This window comes from Rhinatrema bivittatum, chromosome 1 (genome assembly GCF_901001135.1).
Source record: "Rhinatrema bivittatum chromosome 1, aRhiBiv1.1, whole genome shotgun sequence".
Taxonomy (NCBI): Eukaryota; Metazoa; Chordata; class Amphibia; order Gymnophiona; family Rhinatrematidae; genus Rhinatrema; species Rhinatrema bivittatum.
The window spans coordinates 451,544,553-451,571,297 of NC_042615.1; the positions used below are offsets into that span (position 1 = coordinate 451,544,553).

Sequence of the window (26,745 nt, forward strand, 5' to 3'; positions counted from 1 at the left end):
GACTAGATGACAGCTGCATGGTGAAATTGCCCAGCCTAGGAAAGTCCTTCAGAGGGCTTGAATATATTTCACTATTGAGTAAGGCAATACATTTGCTGGAGGCAAATTTAGAAAGCTCCCATTCCCCACTTTGGCTGTTATATGCCAATAAGTAATGTCCGATATTGTTCCCTTTGAGAATTTGCAAAAATGCAACAGTCTTCAAAATTAACTATTATTTTAGTTTTTCATTTTAAGCCTAATTGTGTTGATTTCATGATATAAGACATGAAACCTGCTTTTCTCACCAAATTACAAAAAAGAGAGAGAGACACCCTGTTCTATCAAGATGGCCAAAGTACCTCGGATTCACACAGGAGGCATTTTCACTCCTCTCTAGTCAATTAGCCTCTTTTATAGAGCCCACAATATATGTTGTCTTCAAAACTATTTACCTGACATAGCATATTACATGCTGCTGCCCTCCCATTTTTATATTCAGGTCCACATTTGTAGCTGAGGTACACCTTTACATTTCTTGCAGTTTCATAAGTTCTACTGCAATTTAAAAAAAAAAAAAATTCTATTTCTCACTGATATGGGAAAACATAATAAGGTCACAGCAGGATGGCTTTAACTTCATTAAAGCACATCATTGTAAAAAATAAAATGATCTAGGGTAAATTGTTTTTGTCCTTGTGGTACAGTTTTCACAGATCCACATTAATCTGTGCATTTAAAGTAGCAATAAATTTATTTTGCCTGTCACAGTACAAATGAACCACCTTATCATTCACTTCACCATAGGAGCCTCTAGTGGCAGACAGAGTACTGTGTATACCAGGGGATTTTACTTCTGTCTCTGTGAAAAATAACTGTTGGGACTTCCTAGGTGGATCAGAATCTGCCAATACATGATTTATTCCTGACTAGGAAAATGTCCAACAAGTGTTTGCGCTTGGCATTACATGGTAATCCACTTTGAAGCAGCTGACCCGTCGCGAAAGGCGAAAAGAAATACTAAATTCAATTAATTGGCTGAATTAATTAGAAATCAAGCAAGATAGGACCCACATTGAAATTTTGACCCACCCAGATTTCTATTTATGATTGAAGTCTCATATGGATGGACTGTACAGAAGGATCGGAGATAAGGAATCAGTGATTGCTCTATTAATCTACTTTAACTGATGCTAAAATCTGACAGAGCAGATAACAATCTGCAGGCACTAAAACTTATTACAACTTTCAAGGCTCTCTTTTTTGGCTTGCCTTGAGCTGTTGGCAAAATATAGGCTTTTACAGTTCATTTTTTTTTTCAGTTTATTTTCTGACTGCTTTTAATTAAATTTGATGGTCTGCTTCTGCATCATTGAAGGTATTGGAGTTGCAAAGCACTTTGTGCTTATGACGACTCCCTTGATGGCTGTTCATTATTAACTGCTTTTCAAAACTGCTGCTCTCAACTCTCATTTTATAAATATTTAAATAACTGTAAATTTTTATAATAAATATCTATGAGATGGAGAAAGTAATACTATTGCCTATTTAATAGATTTCATATAGGAATATGATGTATTTTATTTATTTCAAAAAAGTGTATATTAGAGTATTAATTGGCAAAATGCTGTGTTTAAATCATGGCAGTCATAAGTGTCAGCCCAAATTGTTGCAATATTTCAAAAAAAAAAAAACAGTAATCAATGAATTGCACAGTAGTTTATGACCTACTAGATTGGTGAGTATATTTTTCACTCATCTAATTAATCAGTGCAAACAGCAACAATAAAAAATTAAAACCTGCATTTGATCTATGCAATAAAACCTTGAAAAGAGATATTACTCAAAAGATTGTCAGTCTTTCTAACATGGGGAATCATTATTCATAGCAGTATGAAGACACTATAAATTAAAATGAGAAAAGGCATGGGAAGGAGGTTGATGGAAATGAGAAAGTAATTAGAAAGTTTCATGGATGAAATGAACACACAGCAGTGTAATGGTGGAAAAAAAGGGTAGAATACAAGGGTCTTGACAAGTACAATATACATTTGTATTTCAGAGTAAATAGTGTTCTTTTACTGAAGATGGCGGAGGGACCGAGATGTCAGTTGAAGCATGACAGTGGTCAAAGATTATTTGTGGTACACCCAGAAAAATAAAAGTCATATGTGTTACATTTCAGGAAGCAAAAAAAGAATTGCCAAAAGTCCATAGTAGTTCAGTGAGGGTCCCGGTAGTAAACTCCTGCTCTTGGGCCATCAGCTACCAGTAATCAGAATGGCGCCAGAGGTAGGGGTAGTATGTAATTAAATTTGAAGAGTTGGGGCAATGAAAACAAATTTCTGATCCTGGGGTGGACTGAAATGGCCCACCCTCGACTCAAAAACGAAATGGGGATGAAAAAGAAATGTATGCTCACCACTAATGCTCAATAATGAAAACCTAGCTTTTTGCATGTTAAAGTGATGTAGAAGTACACACACAAGCACTTCAATGAATATTTCCATTGAGAGTAATAATGGATACTTCCAATCCTATACTTTTGATCAAGCAGAGCTGAATGTTACTATCATACCAACTTTGTCTTTTCAAAAATTGCTCCATAAAAATGTCTTGGAGTTTTTCATTGGGAGACAAGTAGATTTGGAACATGCACAAATATGTGCTTCCTTTTGTCTTCATCTCGCACCACTCTCCTCAGTGCTTCCCATCTGGATACTGTGACAGAGTTTCCAGATATTGTCTGTAGTATTTTGCCTCTGTAACCCCAATTCCTTGCCACTTAAAATGATGAGAGGTTCTTTTCACATATGGTGAGGGTCAAGCTCTCAATTTTTTATGGGTTCAATATTGTGGCTCATAGAGATGTTACCCTGTTAGAAGCAATGGGGCAGAATACCCATTCCTGGCTAGTACAGGGAAAGTGTTGCCTCTCCTCTCCTCCATGAACCTGACCCCCACCCCCCTAATTCTCAATTAGTGCTAGCATACAAAAAGTTTCACAAATAAACTCACAGCACTCACAGACAACCAAACTCCTAACTTTATATTTTTGGATTTTACAGCCAGCAACTTATACATTTCAGAAGAGGGTAAGCAGTCTGTACTGAAATCTGAGTTTACAGGATATGAATGCAATCAGAATAAAACACCTAGGGCCAGATTTTAAAAAGGCCCAGTGACGTGCGTAAATCCCCGGGAATCATGTAAGTCCTGGGGCTTTACAAAAGGAGCAGTCCAGGGGAGGGGCCAGAGCCCTCTGACAGAGCGGACATTGCCGCTGTGTCTGAGGATCGCATGCCGGCGCACAAAAATTGCGCCTGCCCAGAGGCAGGCGCAAAAGGTAAGACAAAGTACAGGAGGGGGGGTTAGAGTAGGGCTGGGGGGAGGAAGGTTAGGTTGGGGGGAGGGAATGGGGAAAGGCAGCGTGGCCTGGCGCTTGCAAGGTGCACAATTGTGCACCCCCTTGATTGCACCGATCCCCGATTTTATAACTTGCACGCACAAGTTATAAAATCGGGAGTACATGTGTGTTTGCTGGGCAGCGGGTGTACATTTTTAAAATCTACCCCATATTGATTTAAAACTATCTGGTATTCCCAAGGTTTGAAATACCCAGTCCATTATTGAAAAGAATTTGGATCCTTCAGTGAGAGAACCCCCTTTTTATTCCTTCAGTTTTCTTTCCCTATGGGGAAATGGAGCTCGAATCCCCAATTGTCTTCTGTGGCCATTCACATCGACCCCATGACCTACTCACAATTTCTTGACCTCAGGCACTCCTCTCTCCCACTGTCTTTCAGCAATGGGCAGGCTTCCCTGGTGTCATCTATACCCCAGTCTTTCGGTCACCCATTCACCTCTTGCTCTAGGCATATTTTCTTCAGAAGGAAGTATTGCATGATCTCCTCTCCTTAACCTCAGGCCTTCTCTCTTGGGGGGGGGGGGGGGGGGGATTTCCTGCAGGCCGCACTCCAGATCTCACTAGCCCATGGGTTGGCTGTGGTAGGACTCTACATCCTGGAGGTCCCACCCTTTCAAAGTTCAAACCTAGAAAGGACAACTCCTACCAATCTGACCCAGGATTTATACCTTCCCAGGTCATGTCCCTTCTAATCATATTCTTTCATTACTCTTAAGGGGGACACCCTCATCAAAACCCTTTAATCTATGTTGCCTTAAAATATCCCAGAAACCACATCCCATGGGTCTCATGTTACACAAAGTGTCATCCAAAGGGCACTCGGTAGGTATTGGAGGTTCAAACCATTCAAACATTTTCCATATTATTTCAAAACAATGACAAATCCATAGGGTATCCCCATCTGAAATATCATATACTTCTATATAGGGCTTGCCCCTTTGTGCGCCCCTTCGTGCAGCCCCTGAGATCATACTCTTTTTCATTATCTGCTTAATTCTCCTTTCATACCTTGATTAGAATTCAGCATATCATCTTTAAATCTATAAATTACATTGGCAACAAGATTCAAGTCAGCTGATTCGTGTAAGGGAGACGAGAATAGATCCCAAGCTTTATTCATCAACAGGAAAACAAATTGAAATTGTAATCCAAAATCTCCACAAACCCTGGAACCTCAACAGATAGTGTTCCCTGATCCTAAAGCCAGCTTCGGGTCAATAATAAGCCAGTTTACTGGCCCTTGAATCTTCATCTTCTTTGGAGCACTCGAGTAAGCCTCTAATATTCTCTCTATACCACACAAACAGATCAACATGCTTCTTGGTTTCCCTATCCCTATACATCACCATGTTTGCCAATGGCGAATACTCCATACCAATCATCAAGAATCAACGTAAACATCAAACTAAGCCTCTCCCACAACACTACAACCGTCATCAAAGGCTAATTCCAATAATGATTTCACCAATCACACAATTCCTCGGCCTTTCTCTGTTATCTCTTACTCTATTCAATGCTCAATCACTTTCAAAAAAAACTCATATCTTAAACGACTACCTTACTGAAGTAAACCCAGATATCTGTGCAATCACAGAAACGTGGTTTAAACCTTCAGATTTAGCTCTGTTAAATCAACTACCAACTCAGCTTTATGATTTTTTCTCCATACCTAGAACCAAAAGAAAGGGAGGAGGTCTGCTTCTCGCAGCCAAGAAAGGTCTAAGAATATCTTTACAACATTCATATACCACATCAAAATTAGAGCTCTCTTTCTTTAAATCTGATCATTTACAAATTGGCCTAATCTACGCTCCACCAGGATCTTTAGATTCTGACCCTTCACCAGTCATTGAACTCTCTGCCAAATACTTCAACCCAGACAAACCTGCCATCTTACTGGGTGATTTCAACTTACATGTCGATGCTTCACCACAATCCCCAAATTGTGTTACCCTACTCTCGGCTCTCAACTACATGGGCTTCACACAAATTATAAAAGCCCCTACCCACAAAGCAGGTCACACTTTAGACCTTATTTTCATTAATCAGTGCATCTCAAACACAAATACAATCACATGTTCACCTGTCCCTTGGTCGGACCATCAAATCATCAACACGACCTTCAAGCTTTCACAACATCCTCCACTTTCGTTCCCAAAAAACACTATTCAATTCAGGAAACCTTGTTCTACAGACCTTCTCATCAATCAGTTCACTAATGAATTATCACATCTCGATCTCTCCAACGCATCTACAGCCACCACCTCATGGTGCAACATCACCAAAAAGATCGCAGACATTACCTGCCCTTCCATCACAAAAGTAGTACAACCTTCGCCAGACAACAGGAAACCCTGGTTCACCCCAGAACTGAAGCTGCTTAAACAAGAGCTAAGAAATAAAGAACACACTTGGAGGAGAAACCCATCCCCCACAACATTAGCTATTTATAAAACCTCCCTCAATGCTTATAGGATCACCATACTGAGAACAAAGAGAGATTTTTTCTCAAAAAAAATACATCATTTCATATTTGATTCAAAAGCACTTTTCTCCTACGTTTCAGCTCTCACTAAACCATCACCTCCTACCATTCCTGATGATCAAGCACTCAACAAAGCATCAGAACTAGCAGAATACTTTAAGGATAAAATTGACAAACTGACTATCTCTTTCTCATCATCTTTTTCATATCCCCCTTTCCCTCACATTACCTCACCTCAACTAAATACAATGCTGGAAACTTTCGAGACCACTTCAGCACTTGAGATAGAAAACATACTTAAAAAAATGAAACCGTCATCTCATCCCTTAGACACAATTCCTACTAACCTTCTCATCGCAATAAGAAACTCCATATCAAAACCAATTGCAGACATCATTAACTGCTCTCTCTCCCAGGGTCTAGTTCCTGACCAACTTAAATTAGCCATTCTCAAACCTCTACTTAAAAAACCTAACCTTCCAACCACAGATCCAGCTAACTTCCGCCCAATAGCTAATCTGCCATTGATCGCCAAAATTATGGAAAAGATAGTCAATAAACAACTATCTGAATATTTGGAAGAAAACAACATTCTTGTATCTTCCCAGTATGGCTTTCGGAAATCGTTAAGCACTGAATCTCTCCTTATCTCTCTTACCGATTCTATTCTATCTAATATGGACAAAAAACAACCACATCTTTTGATACTACTAGATCTCTCTGCAGCCTTTGACACTGTCAACCATTCATCTCTATTAAAATGTCTGGCAGATATAGGCATTAAAGGAACAGTCTTCAGCTGGTTCAAATCCTTCCTAGCAAATAGACAATTCAAAGTAAAGATTAACAACAAAGAATCACAACCGATCCCTTCCAACCAGGGGGTCCCTCAGGGTTCCTCCCTTTCCCCTACCCTCTTCAACATTTACCTCTTACCTCTATGTCATCTACTTACTAAACTAAACCTAACTCACTATCTCTACGCGGATGACATCCAGATACTCATCCCAATCTCAGAATCCTTACAAAAAACTTTGGCTCACTGGAACAATTGTTTGCAACAGATCAATCATCTTCTCTCCAGCCTTTGCCTCATTCTTAACAACAACAAAACTGAGATCCTAATCATCAATCAAGACATCAACATCAAACTTCTAAACCCAGCTGACCTACTCAACTCATCCACTCCCATATTAAATCACTCACCACATGTTTGAGATCTAGGTATCATGCTAGACAATCAGCTCAATTTTAAAAAATTCATAAGCACAACCACCAAAGACTGTTTTTACAAGTTACAAGTCTTAAAAAAATTGAAGCCTCTTCTTTATTTCAACGATTTTCGGATGGTCCTACAAGCCATTATTCTATCAAAAGTCGACTATTGCAATTCGCTTCTCTTTGGCCTTCCATATTCATCCATCAAACCCCTCCAAATGCTACAGAACTCTGCAGCCAGAATCCTTACCAATACGAATAAAAGAGATCACATCACCCCCATTCTCAAGCTCCTCCACTGGCTACCTATAAAGCAAAGGATCCTATATAAAGTACTCACCGTAATTCATAAATCCATTCACAATATCTCTCCTCTTCAATTATGTAACCAACTACGCCCTCACTCCTCCTCTAGACCCATCAGAGGAGCATATAAAGGCACACTCTATGTACCTTCAACAAAATCCTCGCATCATAAACGTGCCATATCTACAGCAGGCCCCATTCAATGGAATGCGCTCCCACCAGACAGTTCTGCCACTCTTCATTCAAAAAAAAACTTAAAACCTGGCTCTTTAGCCAAGCTTTTCCAGGACCATGATCATCATTTTTTCCCCTCCAACCAGCAAGAACATATCTTCTTCACAAACCCCCATTTTCCATACCACTACCTACTTCGGTATCTAATCTCTTGCTGCAGGACACTTGAGACTTTCTCACTTATACGTTATAATTTTTATGCTCAATAAGACCTGTCAACTTAATTGTTTAAGTCTTTTTTTTTTTTCTCCTTTATCTTTTGGTCATCAATGTTACAACGTTATTGTTAAATTTTGAACTTATGTACACTTCCAAGTTTCATAACCTTGTTCTATGTAATGCCTTTTGGCAATTTTCATGTTCTGTTTCAATGTAAACCGATGTGATCTTTATTTCATATAGGAACACCGGTATATAAAAATCTAAAAATAAATAAATAAATAAATAAATAAACTTCTAAATGAGAATAATGCATAATCAGGGTTTCCCCATACCTACTTACGAACAAATCCTCTTCCATGAAAAGATCAATTACTTCAGTGATCTCAGTGCCCAAGAAGGCAGAATGGAACTCCCTCAGAGTTGCTATAATTTAAAACACGTCTGACTTCATGGACAATGTATAGCAGTTTAGCAAAATATGCATAGAAACATAGAAATGACGGTAGAAAAGGACCAAACGGTCCATCCAGTCTGCCCAGCAAGCTTATAATAGTATCAGCTAGGGATTCACAGAAGGAAAATATTCATTGCTGTTTGGTATTCATTGCGCCGGGACCCAAATCCGTTGCATCCATTTTTGAGGAAACCCAATTCGTCCATTAGTTGCATTCGCTATTCGCTTTTCGCTTTACATTAAAGTGGGGAAAAAAAACAATACACCCCATCCCAACCCTTTAAATTTAATTAACTACAAACCCTCACCCTCCTGACCCCCCCCTACCAAGACTTGCCAAAAGTCCCTGGTGGTCCAGCGGGGGTCCTGGAGTGATCTCCTGCTCTCGGGCCGTCGGCTGCCAGTATTCAAAATGGCACCGATAGCCTTTGCCCTTACTATGTCACAGGGGCTACCGGTGCCATTGTTCAACTCCTGTCACATGGTAGGAGCACAAGATGGCACCGGCCGTCCATTGCTCCTACCATGTGACAGGGGCTGACCAATGGCACCAGTAGCCCCCGTGACATAGTAAGGGCAAAGGCTATCGGCGCCATTTTGAATACTGGCAGCGACAGTCCGAGTACAGGAGATCACTCCAGGACCCCTGCTGGACCACCAAGGACTTTTGGCAAGTCTTGGTGGGGGGGGGGGGGGGTCAGGAGGGTGGGGGTTTTATTCGTTAATGATATGTTGCATTCATGGGGGTTCGCCATACGTTTTGTGGACCCACAAATGCAACAAATAGGGACCTATACATTGCGGATTGTGCATTCGTTCAAAACGAATGCACATCACTAGAATCAGCTGCATCATATACGTCACCCCCATACTTATCAGTTTCCCAGACCGTAAACGTCAGGACCCTTGTTGGTTGCTGTCTAATTCCCTGTTACCTCTTTCTATTGAAGCAGAGAGCAATGTTGAAGTTGCATCAACAGTGTGAAGGCCTATTGGTTAAGGGTATTAACCATCGCACCAGCAAGTTACCCCCATGCACTCTTTCCTTCATTTCCATCTTCTGGCCTTTAGGGACACATAGGGCCAGATATTCGTACCTATGCGCGGGCGTAGATTTGTGCGCGCAATCCGGCACTCACAAATCTACGCCCAATTTTATAACATGTGAGTGCAGCCGCACGCATGTTATAAAATCCAGGGTCGGTGCACGCAAGGGGGTGCACACTTGTTCACTTTGCACGCGCCGAGCCCTAGGGGAGCCCCGATGGCTTTCACTGTTCCCTCCGCTCCCCCACCTTCCCCATACCTAACCTGCCCCCCAGCCATATCTAAACCCCCTACCTAACCTTTGTCTTGTAAGTTGTGCCTGCCTCCGGAAAGGCATATGTTGCATGCGCCGGCTGTTAGCCAGCCCACGATCCCGGGCACAGTGGCAAATGGCCGCTGTGCCTGGAGGCTCTGGCCCCGCCCCCAGACTAGCCCGCCCCACCCATGCCCCGGAACATACGCGCGTCCTGGGGCTTGCGCATGTCGCCGAGCCTATGCAAAATAGGCTCGGCGCTTGCAGGAGCGGATTCTTGGGGTTATGCGCGTAACCCTTTGGAAATCCACCCCACAGATTTCTAGAGTTTTTGATAAATCTAATTGGTGCCCACCTGATTCAATGGATCCAGTGTTGGAAACATATAAAAAGATTGTACTTCGTGATGTGGAGGAGTATGAAAAGTATAATTTTAAACAAGGTATATAGTCCAACAATAATTTGAAACCTGAGGAAAGAATTATTTAAATCAAAAAGGGCCAATCTATTGTGATTAAGCAATCTGATAAGGGAGGATTGATTGTAATACAAGATTGAGAAAATTATGTGAAGGAATTATTGAGCCAACTACAGGACATACCAAATTACAAGGTTTTGAAGTCAGATCCCACTAAATTATTACAAAAGGAGATCAAAAAGTTAACAGCTCAAGCTCTTGATCTTGATTTTTTGTTTATAAAGGAACACAAGTTCCTTAATGTGAAATTTCCATGCATTCCCACTATATACCCTTAACCCCTGGGAGGCCGGTAATTCCAGGTAAGGGTTCGGTGATGGAAAATTCATCAATTTATGTTGACAGTTTTTTAAAACACAGTATGTACATAAAATAGAATCCTTTATACAGGATACAACTCATTTTCTAAATATATCACAGGATTTGGAAATTGATTTTCAGGATTGCTATTTGGTAACTCTTGATGTTAAATCTTTATACACTGTGATACCACAAATACCATTAATGGAGACCATTCGAGATATTTTGAGACATAGACCACAACCCCTTGAGGTTCCCACTGATTGTATTATGCAACTTATGAGAATTGCATTAACAAAGAATGTCTTTATTTTTTATAAGAAATTTTACCAACAAATCTCTGGAACAGCCATGGGTACAACAATGGCACCTTCACTAGCCAATCTTTACATGGAAAGGTTTGAGAAAGTATGGATTCAGAATTCTCCTTTTCTAGCCAGGATATCTCTATGGAAGAGATTTATAGATGATGGGTTTGTACTTTGGTCTGGCTCAGTAGAAGAGTTAAAGGAATTGTTGAATTCCTGTGAGGAAGAGATCAAATTTTCCATGCAATACGACTTTTCAGTCATTTCTTTTTTGGATGTCAAAGTGTACAAATCACAAGAGGAGGCATTGGAAACAACACTGTACAAAAAAAAACTGTCGATTGTAATACCTTTTGTTCCGCAACCGGACCTGCTCACCTCACGCTGCCCTCCACCAGCTCCGGTCTTACCAGTGCTGCCAGTTCTCGGCCTCCCAGACACTCACTGTGGCACTCTCCAGCTTCCTCCACACTGCAGGCCTCACAGTGGAGCTCCCGTCAGGACTCCGCATCTTTGGCCTCCTCGGCGCCGCCCCTAGGTGCATGCACTGCCAACGTCCTCCATTTTAAAGGGCCAAGCGCGGGAAACCTGACTCAGATGCACACCGATGACATCACATAGCCCAAAGTATAAATAGCGAGGCCCTGTCCCCAGGACCTCGCCTTGGCAATCGGGTCGACACAGTGGTGTACTAGTTTGCCTCATCCTGTGTTCCAGTGTCTCCTTGTTCCAGCTTCCTTATTCAGGTAGTACCTTCTCAGACTGATCTCTGGTACTGGCCTCAGCCTGCCTGACTACATCTGCTGCCTGGAACTGACCCTTGCTTGCCCTGACTACACTCTGACTGACCTTGGTATTGACCCCTGCTTTGGCTGACCACTTCTGGATGGATATTCTGGCTTTGACCCTTGCGCTTCATTCAAACACTCTTCTGGCCTTCCGTGACTACCAGACCAACCTGCCTGGATTCCAGCCACAGCCTTTAGCCACCTAGACTTGCAGGTGCTGCCTCTCTCACCCGGAGAACATTCTTGAACTGTTATCTCCCTGAGGTCTCCGGAGCTTCCAGTTTGGGTCTGGTCCATCCTCTCTGCATCAGCTGCGTACCCTTGCCCGTGGTGGGCACACCTCTCCGCTACCTCTCTGGGAGGCAATCCAAGGCCCACCTAAATCCAGGCAGTCTGGATACCCATGGGCTCAACCTGTAGAAACCCCAGACTGTTATTGGTGAAGCTCCAGCTAACCTCTGCTCCTCTTGTGCTTCACCTCCTGGTGGCAGGTGCTCTCTGGGTCCGATCAGAGGGCTGTACCAATCCTGCAGCAGGCCAAGGGTCCACCTCCAGTGCATCACCTTTCTGGATTATAGCAGCTTTCATCCTACACATTTAAAAGACAGCTTACCATTTTCACAGTTACTTAAGATCCGGAGAAATTATACATCCCTAAGGGAATTCAAGAAGCATTCCCAACAAAAATGTACTGATCTCTTGGAACGTGGTTGTCCTTCTAAACTATTGAGGAGATGTTTCAAGAGAGTGAGATTTTCCAATAGAGAGTAATTACTGAGCAAGTTAAGAACAAATACAAAGGATATCAATCTTAATTTTGTCACAAGATACACTAATTTGACTCCAGGTCTGGCAAAAATTGTGAAATCACATTTGGATATTCTGCAATTACTTCCTTGTTTAAAGGAGTGTAATATACATACATCATATGTCAGGTCAAAAAATATTAAGGAAATTGTGAGCCCCTTGTATTTGGTTGAAAAGAGGGTGGACACTGTGAATACATTGTGGGATATCAAACCTAGGAGACACCACCGATGTGGACATTGTTCCTTTTGTCAAATTATGTTGCAAGATGATATCATTAGTCTAAAATATTCTAAAAAATGTTTGAGATATTTCACCACCTGTAGCTCTGATTATGTGATATATGATCTAATTTGTCCATACAAGTTGGTATATGTGGGCAAGACTATCAGACATTTACGCACAAGGTTGGCTGAGTATAAAAGTTGCCTAAAAACTGTCAAAATAGAAGCACCACTGGTAAACCATTGCATTGAATTGAAACAATTTTTGGGATCTAAGATACAGTATCCTGGAACAAGTAAAATCAATTACTAGAGGAGGCGACAGAGGTAGAAGATTATTAAGCAGGAATCAAGATGGATTTATAAGCTGCAGAGCTTTTCCCCTTTGGGGTTAAACCTGAAAATTGACTGGTTTCCTTTTTACTGAGGGTGTTATTGCTTGGGTGATTACAGGCTGTCTGAATCGGGGTATCACATAAAATTTTCAAAGAACAAAAACATATTTTGGAATGAGCATAAAATGGAAAACATACAGCAGTTGCTATATAGATTTAATAGATGTAAATAATTCTCACACAATGATTGAACAAAGAGGGAAAGTTCATGGTAAAATCATCATGGACACAGACGAATAGGGAGTGAATCCTATTGGTTGATTACATATATAAAGAGAGTGCATGCGCTGGCATTTTTGATACTAAGTCATCATTAGCGGTTTTGGACTGCAGCAAAAAACAGATCAGACGTTGAATGTCATGATGTAGAAGGTATGTAGTGACCTTATGAATATAATAACAGCAAGCTGTTGCCAACAGTGGTCATTTAATATACATTTTTCAAAAATAACAAAGCACGACTGCACGCAGATAATCAAATCAGCAATGGTGTTGTGTCCGTCACTGCTCGATGCCCGCCCTCTTTACCTCTGTGGCGACTCCCTCCGGGTCTGATGGACGGCTGGCTGCCGCGGCGTCTCCATACCGTCTCCCTCCGGCGTCCACGGACCGGCTCAACGTTGCAGATCCGCCATGTTGCCTGATGACCTAGGGCGCGTGCGCGCGCTCTGATTGAAGTACTAGCAAGGGCGTGAACCTCAGGGGCATCCCCCTGAGATGACGTCATCCGCTTCCAATATTTAAAGGTCTCTAATTCACTATCTAACTGAGTTAGCAAGGGGATTGCTTCGGCTTTACTCCCAAGCTACTCTGCCTCAGACTTACCAGAGGTACCCACTCCTTGGGGGCCCCGCTCTTTTCTTTACTTTCAGATTACAGATAGGAACCGGTACTCGCTACTCGAGGGCCCATGTTCCTGAACACATTGAAGCTTCTCTACTGCTTGGAAGCTATCGCTGCTACAAACAATTGTGAGTTACCACCGCTCTCTCAGAGCTTTTCCTGGAACCAGGTACTCGCTCCTCGAGGGCCTAAACCTTTCCAGCTCCTGAGCTTCCTTGAGACCTTATGTGAGTTTTGTCATCTAGTTCTGTTCATGAACCTTGTCTATACCTACTCACTTTCTACAGTTTTTCCAACAGCTCAGCCATCCTGGATCCTGGTTCGATTGCCTGAGGGACCACAGCCCTGCCGGCATATCAGCTCACTACTGCCACCTCTGGTGGTTTCCAAAACCTGTTTAATAAAAGAACTAATGTTTGTCTGTCTCCATACTCAAGCCTAGCCAGTGGTCCCTCTCAGGAAATCCTCCCAGGTGCGTGGTCATCTGCCACCGGCCCAGGGATTCACCACTACTATCTCAGATTCATAACAGTTTGCTAACTAGCAACATAGGGGAATAACAGAATCTGAGAACTACAAGATAGCTGACTCCTCCTTCTTAGGAGCCATTCATTCAGATTGCTCCTCCCATTCACGCCCAGCTTTCTTAACAGATTGCTACTCCTCATGGAGCTTTCACCTCAGATTGCTGACTCCGCAGTCTAACTAACAGCAGATTTATTACAGATTGCTAACTCCCTAGCAAATCCAGAACAAATGGAAATGTGCAGAGTAATTTCAATGTCCACACATCATTCAATTGAAGATATTTTTTTAAAATGGCAACTCCACAGTGTTTGATAACAGGAATCAGTACAAAGGGGTCCCCCGACACGGACCCGTGTTTCATCGTGAGGCTGCGTCAGGAGGGACAAATAGAACTTTTGTTTTTCTTAGTTCAAAACAAATTAATATTTCAATAGCCATGCAGGAAGTTCTAACAATCGGACGGGAAAATTACTGTGTGTAGTTAAACATCCAGCGTCACTGCCTTGGTGCAGCCTCACAGCGAAACATCAGCTGATGTTGGCTCGATTCCATGAATGGATACAATATACATCCGGCTCATTACTAGCATTCTTCAATACATCAGTCAGATAAGTTTAATTCATTATCGGGTCCGTAAGATGTTTGAGAATTACATCTAGAGAAATTTGTTTCTAAGTATTGAGCACAGCTGCATGTAAATGCATAATTTTTAAGAAAATAGAAAATGAGCATTTCAAATTTGTTTCAAATTTAATAAAGGGTATTGAGGTTTTTTTAAGACTCATGATTGTAAATGACCTCTTAAATGCTAAATGTTCTGTCTAGAACAAGCATGAGACACGGAGGTCTTTTTTCCTCCGATTTTTAACATCCAGGAGTAATCACATTTGAGGTGTTTGAATTGTATAGTAGTGAAGTTGTGTTTTTTCATTGGATTTTTTCAATTGATGTCACTCATTCCCTTTGCATTGTCTGGAATTTATTATGTATTATTGCCATACTGCTATGATAGCTCTTGATACTATATGCTATTTTTTTTATTATTTTGCTCCACCTTTATATATATGCTGCTTTGCATTCATAAAATTAACAAAGGCATGCAAAGCAGCTAATGACTAGCTAATGACATTAAAAAAAAACAAAAAAACAAACAGCCATATTATTCTATCACATTTCGAGTGAAACATTTTTTTCCTGAGATCCCAAGGATGCTTCTTAAAGGGACTGCTAGCACAAAAATAAGGAGGAAGGGAAGGGTAATTTTGCATCTCATGGGAGGGGTTAGGGTAGGAGCAGGGCAGTGCCACTCAAGCTTTCATTGATAGATGACCACTCTAGGTAGATACTCTGCTACTTTCTGGCTGAGAAAATTTGGCAAATAAACATATCTGACTAACTTAGCCAGGATATGATGCGGCATAGCCGTACACCTGAATATATCTGGCCAGCTACAATGTAACTAGATAAGCTTATCTGGCTATTTTTAGACTTGCTCAATACCAGGTTTAACTTATCTGGCTAACGTTACTTCTGCTATGGATGGCAGGTAAATCCTGGAAAAAAACAAAAAAAAAACCTAAAAAGAGTTTAGCGGGGTTTTAAGAATTGGGACTAATATGGTAAAAGGGAGGCTAATACACTAGGGGAGGGGGGGGGGTAAGAAGTCCTATCCTTTATCTAGGCAAACTGGGAATGAACTGGAGAGACTGGTAATCGCATCACACTTGTCTACTAAAATCTCCCCATGTACATGTCCATATAAAACTGTGTGCACATGTACACGCATGCAGCCTATTTTATACCATGCACGCACATGTTATAATATGGCTGCATCCTCTGACGTGAGCCAGCATACATGCATATGTGTGCACCTGCGTGGCTATTTCAAAGTTATTGTCTAAGGGGGTCATTTTTCAAATCACGATAACAACCGCATCGAGATTTTAAAAATCAAACTAGGGAAAAGGGAGTTTGGGCAGGGTTAAGGAAGTTTAGGGGCCTGTAGTACTGCGGGTGATAATGTATCGCACATTATCTCCTGCATTAGTGCCAGAAATAGCTACAGCTATTTCATTGGTGCTATGGGGGCGATAGTGTGCAGTGTGGCGGGCGAAAATGCACTGTAGCATTGGGGCCGCTTGATCACTATCTCCCTCCGCCTCTTCTTTTTTTGTTTTTCGCAGGTGATCAGTTTGCTATAATTATGGTGAAATGAAAAATCTAATCCTAAGTCAGCTCGATAAGTAGCCATGCCCCCAAATGCCCCTGTCTCACCCAACACTTAGTCGGATAATTATTTAGCAGGAAAAATAGTTATCTTGTTGAGTGGCTGCTGCTGAATGCAGCTGAATATTCAAATAGTGTCACTTAGCTGGCTAAGGGTCATTGAATATAAACCTCAATATGTCCATGTTTTCTATGAACAGAAAAAGGATTAGGGTTTGGAAATAAATTTTAAGTTTAGGACAATTAAAAATTTGAGAGTAAATTATGAAACTTTGACATAACAGAATTAGGAACAAACACTTGATCATAACTGAATGGACATTATTATATAGAAGAAAATAGTAAGGTACAGATAAAAAAAAAAAAAAGAAGGCCGGATTTTAAAACCCTGGTGTGCGTAAATCCCAGGTTTACGCGCGTAGCCGGGCCTTACACACGCTGGGCCAATTTTCAAAGAGGTCCGGCCACGCGCGTAAACCTCGGGATGCTTTTAAGTGCTGGGGCCTTTAAAAGGTATGATCTGGGGGGCAGGGCAGGCGCCTGGTACAGCGGCCAATTGCTGCTGTGCCGGGGGATTGCTCACCTGCAGGGTGCCGGCATGTGCAACTTGCTCCTGCTCCTTTGCAGGAGCAAAAGTAAGTTAAAAAAATGGGGGGGGGGGGAGGGGAAGCTAGGACAGGGATAGGGGAAGGGGAAGGGAGGTTGGTGTAGGGGGTTGGGAAGTTCCCTTCCAGTCCGCTCCTTAATTGGAGCAGACTTGGAGGGAACTGGGGAAGGCCCCGATGCGTTGCCGTGCAAATTTTGCAAAATTATACCCCCCCCCTTTGCGTGCGCTGACCCAGAATTTTATTAGATGCTCGCCTCAGCACGCGATTGTAATAAAATCGTGCATCCCTGTGTACACGCCAGGTAGCATGCACACATGGACGCACACACGTATTTTTTCATAATCTACCACAGAATGAACAGGAAGAGGTGTGTGCATCTCTATTGAGATGCTAAGTATCTAGCATAACTAATTCCCTTTCTTTGCATTCTGAAACCTTAGAATGCAAAGAAAGGGATACGTAACAGATACAATTTCACAGTTGATACAGCAGATTAAAAAACTAAAGGAAACAACCAAAATAAAACAAAAAAACCCAAGAATGGCTAATACACCAGAAATAAACTCTCAAAGTACCATAAAATTCAGTAGCAATTCAGTATATTTATTTATTTAGTAGATTTAATCCTCCTGCTTTTGTAATGATCATGACATCATTAATCATTAAGTTCCAATGGGGGGCAGAGAACTAAAGACCCCCTCACATCCTCCATATTGTACATGTTCTAAATCTCAGCCAAAAGACCAAGAAGGGATCATCATCCACTCAGATCCTGCACTTGCATCTAAGCCAAAAGGTTGTGAAGCTTTCAATGTCAGTTGTATTGGGGACACTCATCCCTTAGCAGCAGCTGTAGAAATGATACTGAACAAAATCCTCCTGAAAACATAAAAATTCAGCTGTTCTATAAATCATAACTGGATGGAAGACAATGCCCTATTTATGACTGAAGGAGATAATGGATGATCTACTGAACAAAAACTCTACATGTGCTTTTAATAAAAGAAAGGTTAATAAATCAACATAACTTTGCTCAAGCTGGGAAACAAACCTTTACTTTTAGAGTATTTTAAGAAACAACATTTATTTTATGCTTTAAGACTCAGGGCCTTAAGACCCTTCCTACATATCTGCACACACAGTGATAGAATTATATAGCACAGGGGGGTCTATGAGTTCTGTATGTTGGGTGTGTATTGCCAGTCCAAGTGTTTTGTGTCAGTGCAGAGGATAAAACATGATGTACCATAGAAGAAAGAATTTAGCACAGAAGACGAATCATCTAAGATAAAGACAGCATATTCCACAAAATTAGGTCACAGTTCAAGAATAAGAGCTTCTCAGACAGTCCAAACGTTTACAGTTATTTTCTCACGTCACTTGAATATTTATTTAGAATATTGTATGTATATTCTGTACCCTCCAGTGTTTGAAGCAAGGTACAAAGTATCACACACAAAAAGTATGATCATTATCAGTCCAAATTTAAGATTTTTCCCCCTCAGGACCTCATGAAGGACATTTTCTTCTTTTTTGGTCCCAATGAAGAACAGAAAGCTTCTCCTTTAAAAGAAAACTATTAGCTTCAGCCTTCTCTGGGCTGGGTGGTGTTCTCCTGCATCAGGGGTTTCACTTTTCCTATCTGGTCTTTAGCCCTTGCCTAAAAGTCACATCCCCTCTCTCCAGTGGATCAGAAAGTCTAGCCCTGCTCTTCTCAGTACTAGACGAAGATACTGTAGCTCCATACACTCAAAACTCCTTCTAAAGACTCAATGAGTCATGGTATATACCACTTCCATGACCTGTCCTCTTTGGGAGAAGAAGTATCTCACTCTATCCTTCACTCTGCCTTGAACCTCCTATTGCTGGAAAGTTCCTAATAAAATATAGCACCATATAGTGAAACCTAACAGATGTCACACGTTAACAGAAAATGAAAAATATTTCTTTCACTCAGTTGCCACTTAAATTTAGCAACTTATATTCATACTTTACATGTATTCATTGGATAGCTATATGGAGTTACTGATAAGTGTCAGCAAACATATTTCATTCCATTGATAACAATGGGAGTAGCTGCAGTGAAGAAACTATCATGTTTTGCATGTTATCTCCCCATGAGCGAGAGAAACTGAAATGAAAAAAAATAATGTTGTTGCAGCTGGTTTATTTATTTTCCCCCCAATACTCCTGGAGGAATTCTTATACATTTTTGATTTGTAAAATATATGCTGGCTTCAGGCACAGCCAGATCTAAGAAATGATCATAATGGAAAAAAAGTTATCTACTGAAGGCACATAATATCTTCATGTTTAAGGAGATTGAAATCATAATTCCCTCTTCCTTTCTTGTGAAGACCCAGGATACTTCAGAGAAATGAATGAGTTTGATTGCTTCTATGGAGTTCCCTAAAAATGTCTTTCCATAAGCTGCTCCTCATTTCCTGTCTAGATTACACATTGCTATTTCTTAGTTTATGATTTTTTTTCCCCAAACAAAATTTTCTAAACTCCAAAAAGAGTTATTGTACAAGCCATAGGTTAGAATTAGATTATAGCACAAACAGTAAATCACATATTCTTAAGTTCTGCCTTCTTTCTTCCCAAAGTATTTTACATCTTCCTGGATCTCTGCTGTTACATATTTTCCCACAAGCAACAAAATCATTTGGTAATCTACCTCCCTTCTTCCAAATTTAACATATGGAGCAAGTTATCCTTCATATCTATCCTGAGATAATAACTTTAATTCTTCAACTCCTTCTTTCATATGGATTTCAGAGTATGGGAACAATTATAATAGAGAAACAAGTTTAAACTAACTCCAGTGCTCTGCTAGAAAGTAAAGCATGTTTGCTTACCAGAAAAGGGGCCCTCTGTAGATAGCAGGATTCATTATCTATGACATGTATTGACGGAAATGGCACCAAACAAACCCATTTCTCTCTCAATAAAGTTTTTACTACTGAGCATGTGCAGGAGTTCCCACCACCACACATTGCTTTAGGCCTTTAGTCACTTGTAGAACTGAGCTTTAGCTAGGTAGTCAACTCTCCAGGGAAGCTGTTGGGTACTAACCCCATCCATTTCATCCTCTTGTCTACTGAGCACGCACTCTTTATGGTAAGCATAAGCAAGCATCTTGTTTCACTATTGACAAGCAGGGCTGAATTAACCATGACATGTTGGGAGTCCCAGGCTGAGGGCTGCATGGCAGAACACTTACTGATCAAGCAACCTGAAACCCTCCTGGGGAGTGTATTACTGGGTGAACAGGCTGAGCACAACTGTTTGCCCAAAATTGTCACGTTTGGACAAACTGTCCAGACATTGAGACATGAAGGTGTGACCTGACCAAGTTGTAGCCTTGCAAATGTCTTCTATTGAGACAGCTCTTAGGTGAGCCACTGATGTAACCATGGCTCTCACTTGTTGAGCCTTGACAAAGTCTTTGACATGAAGGCCAGCCAGTGCATTGCAATGTTTGATACAGTCTGCAAGCCAGTTAGACAGCCATGCCCAGTCTGTTAGTATTGTGGAAGACAAAAAGTTGAAAAGTCTGTGGATGTCTTTGTCTCCTCTATTAACAAGCTAAGGTCCTTTTACAGTGCAGCAACTGGAGGGCCTTATCTACTTTATGTGAATGAGGTCTTAGAAAGAAAATGGGCAAAACAATGGTTTGATTCAGATGAAAACAGAAATGACTTTAGGCAGAGTACTACCCTATTGTGGAAAATACTGAAAATATGGAAATGAAGAAACCAAAGCATGTAGTTCACTAATTCTTCTAGCTGAAGTAATGACGACTAGGAATACCACTTTTCATGTAAGAAATTTCAAAGAAGTCAACTCCAACCATTTATAAAGAGGCTTTATCAGTTGTACCAAGATGACATAATTCCATGGCAGTGGTGGCTTCTCAACTGGAACACTCATATGCCACAAGCCCTTCATGAACTTTGATACCAGAGGATGGATAGGGATCAGTTTTTCATGCATCTGAGAGTGTTATGCAGCAATGACACTGAGATGTACTTTGAAAGAATATATACGGAGGCCTAAAGGAGAGGTAGAACAAGTACAGAAATTGCAGTATTCTCTGTTTTAGCATTGATTCCATTAATTTGCTCACCGTAGAGGTCAGACTGACTGACCTTTAGTTCCCAGCCTCCTCCTTACTTCCACTTTTATGAATAAGAACCACATCTGCCCCTCTCCAGTCCTCCAGAACTATTCCCAACTCTAAAGAAGCATTGAAATGGTCAGCTAACATAGCTGCCAGAACTTCTCTAAGTTCCCTCATTTTAATTCCTTCTGGCCCCATCACCTTATCTACTTTAAGATTAGTTAGCTCCTCACAAACACACTGTTCTGAAAATTTAGTAGAGCTGGACTGAATCCCAGAGACTGACAATGAGAAGGATCTATCACCAGCCAGTTTTCCAGGTAAGGAAATACACAAATTCCAAGATGAAGGTACACCATCACCACGTCTGCTAGGCATGCTGCCAAGACACCAAAGAGAAGAATACACCACAAATCTGAGGCATTCACAAGGAGATGAATGGATGGGTATGTAAACATATGTGTCTTTTAGATCCAGGGTGCAATGCCAGTCTCCTGCTTTATGAAGGGTAGAATGGTGTAGAAGGCATTAATTTTAAAATTTTCATGTAACAGGCTCTTGTTCAGTCTTTGTAATAAATCCTAGATAGGTCTCAATCCCCCTAGCTTTCTTGGAATAAACAAACAATAAGAATCTGTTAGTCTTTTAGAGGGACATTTCTATCACCTGCCAGCTGAAGAGTGACTCCATCTTGAGAGGGAGCTGGATCAAGTGAGACAGATCTCTTTATATTGGTGTAGTGCTAGAGGATGGGAGAAGCAAAAATGGTAACCAAATTACACATTCTTGAAGACCTAATGGTCCTTGGTGACCTTCCACCATTCTTCAAAGAATAAATGAATCCTCTCCCTTACCAGAAGACCTAAGCCTGAAGATTGAGACTCATCCAAAACTGGGCTCCAGTTTGAGTAGGAACTGTTTCATCTTAGGCTGACATCTTTCACATGGTGATCCAAGTACCAGAAGCTGTTGTGGCAGTGCAAGTGGAGCATGATACTGCTTAAATTTGTGGAAAGAGCATCTCTGGAAGGAGTCTCTGGAAGAAGGAGAGCTTAAAAAGGAAGTAAGGATGTCTAGAATAAGAAGGTTGTTTGGCTTCTGTTGACAAGGACTGAAGGACCATGTGATGCTCCTTGATCTGGAGCATGGTCTCCCTGATTATTTTTCTGAAGAGATTATCCCTGGAACATGGGAAATTGGCCAACTTTTCATGACATCCTCATGCAGGCTGCTGGCCATTAACCAGGACATCTGACGTGCCCACATAGCTGCTGTAGAAGACCCTGCCAGTGTCTGAAGACTCATATTACCAGATGAGGTGGGAGTCTCCCTCATTCACATTTAGAAGAGCCTGCTGATAGTCCTCCTACTCCCTGTCCAGAGATTCTACCAGAGGCTTTAACATGATGATGCAGTCATTGAATTATGTATTATACAATACAAAGCTGATAGGCAGGTATTGAGCATCAAACTCTGGAAGACCTTCTTCCCAAAACTGTACAACAACTTGAGTACTTACCTATGAGGTTGGGGAAGAGTCCACCTGACCACTTGAAGCAATCTACTTAACTTTTTATCCTGTCAGTTAGTAATTTGTAATCCACTCCACAACATTGGCACCTACTCCCAAGCTTCTCTTTTTTTAAATGAGCCTTGTATGTGGGACCTTATCAAAAGCTTTGCTGAAATCCAAGTAAATCACATTTAATGTTCTTCTTTGATTGAATTCTCCAGTCACCCAATCAAAATAAAAAATCAGATTCATTTGACAGGACCTTCCTTTGGTAAAACCATGTTGTCTCCAGTCTTACAACCCACTGGATTGTATATAAGTTCACTATCCTACCTTTCTGCAGAGTTTCCATTAATTTTTCCACCATCAAGGTAAGGCTAACCAGCCTGTAGTTTCCAGCCTCTTCTCTTCTACTTTTAAGAATCAGGATCACAACTGTTCTTCTCCAGTCTTGAGGCACCACTCTTGTTGCCTAGGATTTATTGAACAGATTGAAGCCACCAGACCATCTCTGAGCACCTTTAGTATCCTGGGATGTACCTCATACAGCCCCATGGTCTTATCTATTTTCAGTTTTCCTATATTCTATAAACAGAGTTGCATCTAGCCCAATGCAATCCATGCTTTTTTTTTTTTTAATATACAATGGTCCATCTTCGGAGTTTTATTTAGTGAACACTGAACTGAATTAGTTGTTTATTTTTTCTAAGATGTCTTTATCTTTCTCCACATATTACTCATCTCCTTTCAATTTTATTATACCATCTCAGGCCTTCTTCCTTTCTCTGATGTATCTGAAAAATGTTTTGTCACCTTGCATTACCTCTTGGAAATCCTCACTCTTGACCTTTTGTTTTTCTGATTTCTTTCTTTATCTCCTTCAGCTTTACTAAATATTCTTCCCTGTTCCTCTTTTTGGGATTCTTTTGTACTTCATTTTTTCAGCTACCTCCTTTGAGAACCAGTTTGCACTTCATCAGATGTTTAAGTGGGAGTAAGCAATAAGCTGGTTAAAAAAATGCTTCACCATGATTTGTCTGCCATCTGGTCTCCCTGGCAACTTGCCCTGTCTTGCCTTCCAAGAGGTTGTGATACCCCACTAGCTACATTTGGTTACTACAGGGTAGCCCATGGAAAAGTAGCCTGCCTCCAATACCAGTGCATTATAGACAGGCTAATTTTCAATGGGCCACCCTGTATAATTCACAGATGCTTGCTTGCTCAACATAGCTATAGATTTGAATGGGCCATAGACTTGTATGGGAAACAAACAAATAAGATGAATTTCAATTTGTAAAATAGCTTCCATTTGTTTTGGATGGTCCATGAATGAAAGAAGAATTTTATCCATTTGTTTCAAATGAATGCACATCCCTAGTAAAAACGTTATTGGGCTAGAGAGGTGTGCCCGTTTGGTGCCATTGGACAAATGTCACCATATATCATGGCTAATTCAATCTGCTTATTGATGGAGAAATCTAATTGTAGCAGAGCACCCTCAAACTTTTATCTATAACAAGATGTTATTTATTTTGATCCAGATTTTCATAGCAACAGGTAGGATGATTTCTTAAGAACCACTAATACATCAAATTCTTCATATTATATCAATCAGAAAAGCAGTGAGTGGACAAGATATCTGGATAAAGATAGCTGGATAACTTGTCATGGATATTCAGCTATATTCAACTATTCAAAATATAGCCAGTTAAGTGGATGAAAAAAATCTTTGTGGATGGATAGGTTCTATCTCCCTACCACCACCATTCTGTTAAATTACTGAAACTTATTTTGGGTATAATGCCCAAAGTCCCCGAAATCCTTCCAGGCCTCCAAATTTTCTTTTTTTTACATTGCAAACCTATTGGCACAAGGAACCTCCCCATTTACATCTTTCTGAATTCAGAAAATTTATTCAGCCTCTGGGCCCCCTCCTAATTGCCAACTTCCCACCAGCAACCCCAATCTGTACCCAGTTAAAAGTTATCCAATCAGGGAGAAGGTATTTACACCTTCAAGTTTGTCTGGTTAAGTCCCAAGCTTAAGCCAAACCTTTCTGAATATTAACCTGCAAGTGGCCACTGACCACATCAAGCTCAAATCATATTAAGTGTTGTCCATATATTGTGTGGCAGATCAAAACCTTGTCATCATATTGTTGGTTCAGGCACAAGATATATATTTGAAAAGGTGTGTTCTGTCCAAACTTCCTTTCAAGATGAAACACTCAAATAAAGGATAACTTCATTGTCTCCCATCCTTTCACAAATTCTTGATAATTACTATTGTTGCTTATTGCGTAATTCTTCCAAACACTAAGTATTTCTCTTCCAGATGAATTTCTGCTAAGTTTGTACCATCTGATCATCTTTCTAAAATTCTAAAAACAAACAAAAATATCTCCTATCTTCTGTAAATTTTTATTTTGGTTTACATTTCCTTTTCTTTCCACTTTCAAGATGAAAAATCTAATTCTGTGCATACCTATTCTAAATGACAACATATGTTAAGAAATTCTAAGGTGGCAATTTTGCATAGCCCATGCTGTTTGTAATATATGCAGGCACTTTTAACCCCACATATGTATTGTTTCTTTAACAATCAGCAGCCACAGTGTACACATGTTAAAACTGCAGCAAGTACGTTACATCTCCCTTTTGTTTGAGCCACTGAGAGAGGAAAACTATATTCCTTCATTTGAAAGTAGAATGTGCATTATTCCCCAGACCCCACATGTCCCCACTCCCAGGAAGACCTCTTTTTATCCTGGCTCAAAGTTAAGGTGTTGTAGGGGTACCAACTGGTTGCAGATTTTCAGAACAGGTTAATCTAGTCCTGGCTTTACCCCACTGCCTTGCAGGCACTTGTAGTCTGGGCTTTTTTTTTTTTTTTTAATAGGAAATAAAGGAAACCAGACCTACAAGTCCCTGCATGCAGTGGGGTAAAACCTGGACTGGATCAACCTGTCCTGCAAATCTGGAGCAGTTGGCAACCCTAATGTTCAGTGAAAGTCCATGCATACTTTTATCTGGGCAGTGAAGGGCAATTCCCAATCAAGTTATTTTGCCCAGGTAAATGGCTTAGTAAATTCCCCCTCCCCCCCTTCCATGGGGGGAGGGGGACTCAAACAAATTAATTCCCACAGGTATTGGTCTTCCAGGGAGATTTTATAGGGCTTGGTAACTCTGGAGAAGACATTTGAAACAGGGCTGACAGAATTTATGACACAATTATATTCAATCTTTATGTTGATAATCCCCTTGAAGCAGGCAGCATCTAATCTCTCTACACATTACTTATAGGAATGAAAGATAAAACTGGAAAGTCATATATTTCGGTACAGTTTATTCAATTGTCTTAGCATTCCCTCTCATATTTTCCTAGTTTATGATTACTGTGTTCTCTGCAAGATGGCTTCATGATTTTGCTCCAGTTTTATAGAATGCCTCACTTTCTCCTTAAGCAAGATAATCTCATACTGCCTCCATATTCCTGACCTCATGATCCTTCAAGATGGTGATATAATACAATTAAATATGATCAGAAGTCACTTGCGTTAACAAGAGTTACCCAGGTTTGAAGAATGACTGTCATGTCATTTGTTTAAAGAATGTTGTTGTAAACTAACACTTTAATCCCATACCATGGGAGGATTAGAATTCTAAGCAGCATCTAGTTTAAAAATCTCTTTTTCATTTATAACATTTTAAGCACAACTTTGTTGCTGTCCTGCAAGTCCACTTGAATATATAGAAATGAAGGCCAACAAGCAAGTTGTAAGTGACATTGTCCAATAAAAATATATAACCTACTTCTTTGTTGACCCTTTCTTCTACATTTTATTTTAACCAAAGTGCTTGTGTTTAATTTGTATAAGTCTGCATACCACGGATGCAGGAATGCATCTCTGCCTATAGGACCATAGTAATGTCAATACAGGAATTCCATGCCTGCAATAACATTGAATACAAACTTCCAACAATTTCAATATCCCATTTAAAAAAAAAAAAAAAAAAAAAGCTGCTGCTTCCAAACT

General features: G+C 40.6%; 1 long non-coding RNA gene across 1 annotated transcript in view; it reads right to left on the reverse strand.

The window, feature by feature from the left end:
* Nucleotides 1–17,841: 17,841 nt before the first annotated feature.
* The window catches only part of LOC115093514, a 1,236,544-nt gene continuing 1,227,640 nt past the window's right edge, over nucleotides 17,842–26,745 (reverse strand). The window contains exon 5 of the long non-coding RNA XR_003857332.1: nucleotides 17,842–17,949. This is a non-coding gene — a long non-coding RNA (uncharacterized LOC115093514). The remainder of the gene's footprint in view (nucleotides 17,950–26,745) is intronic.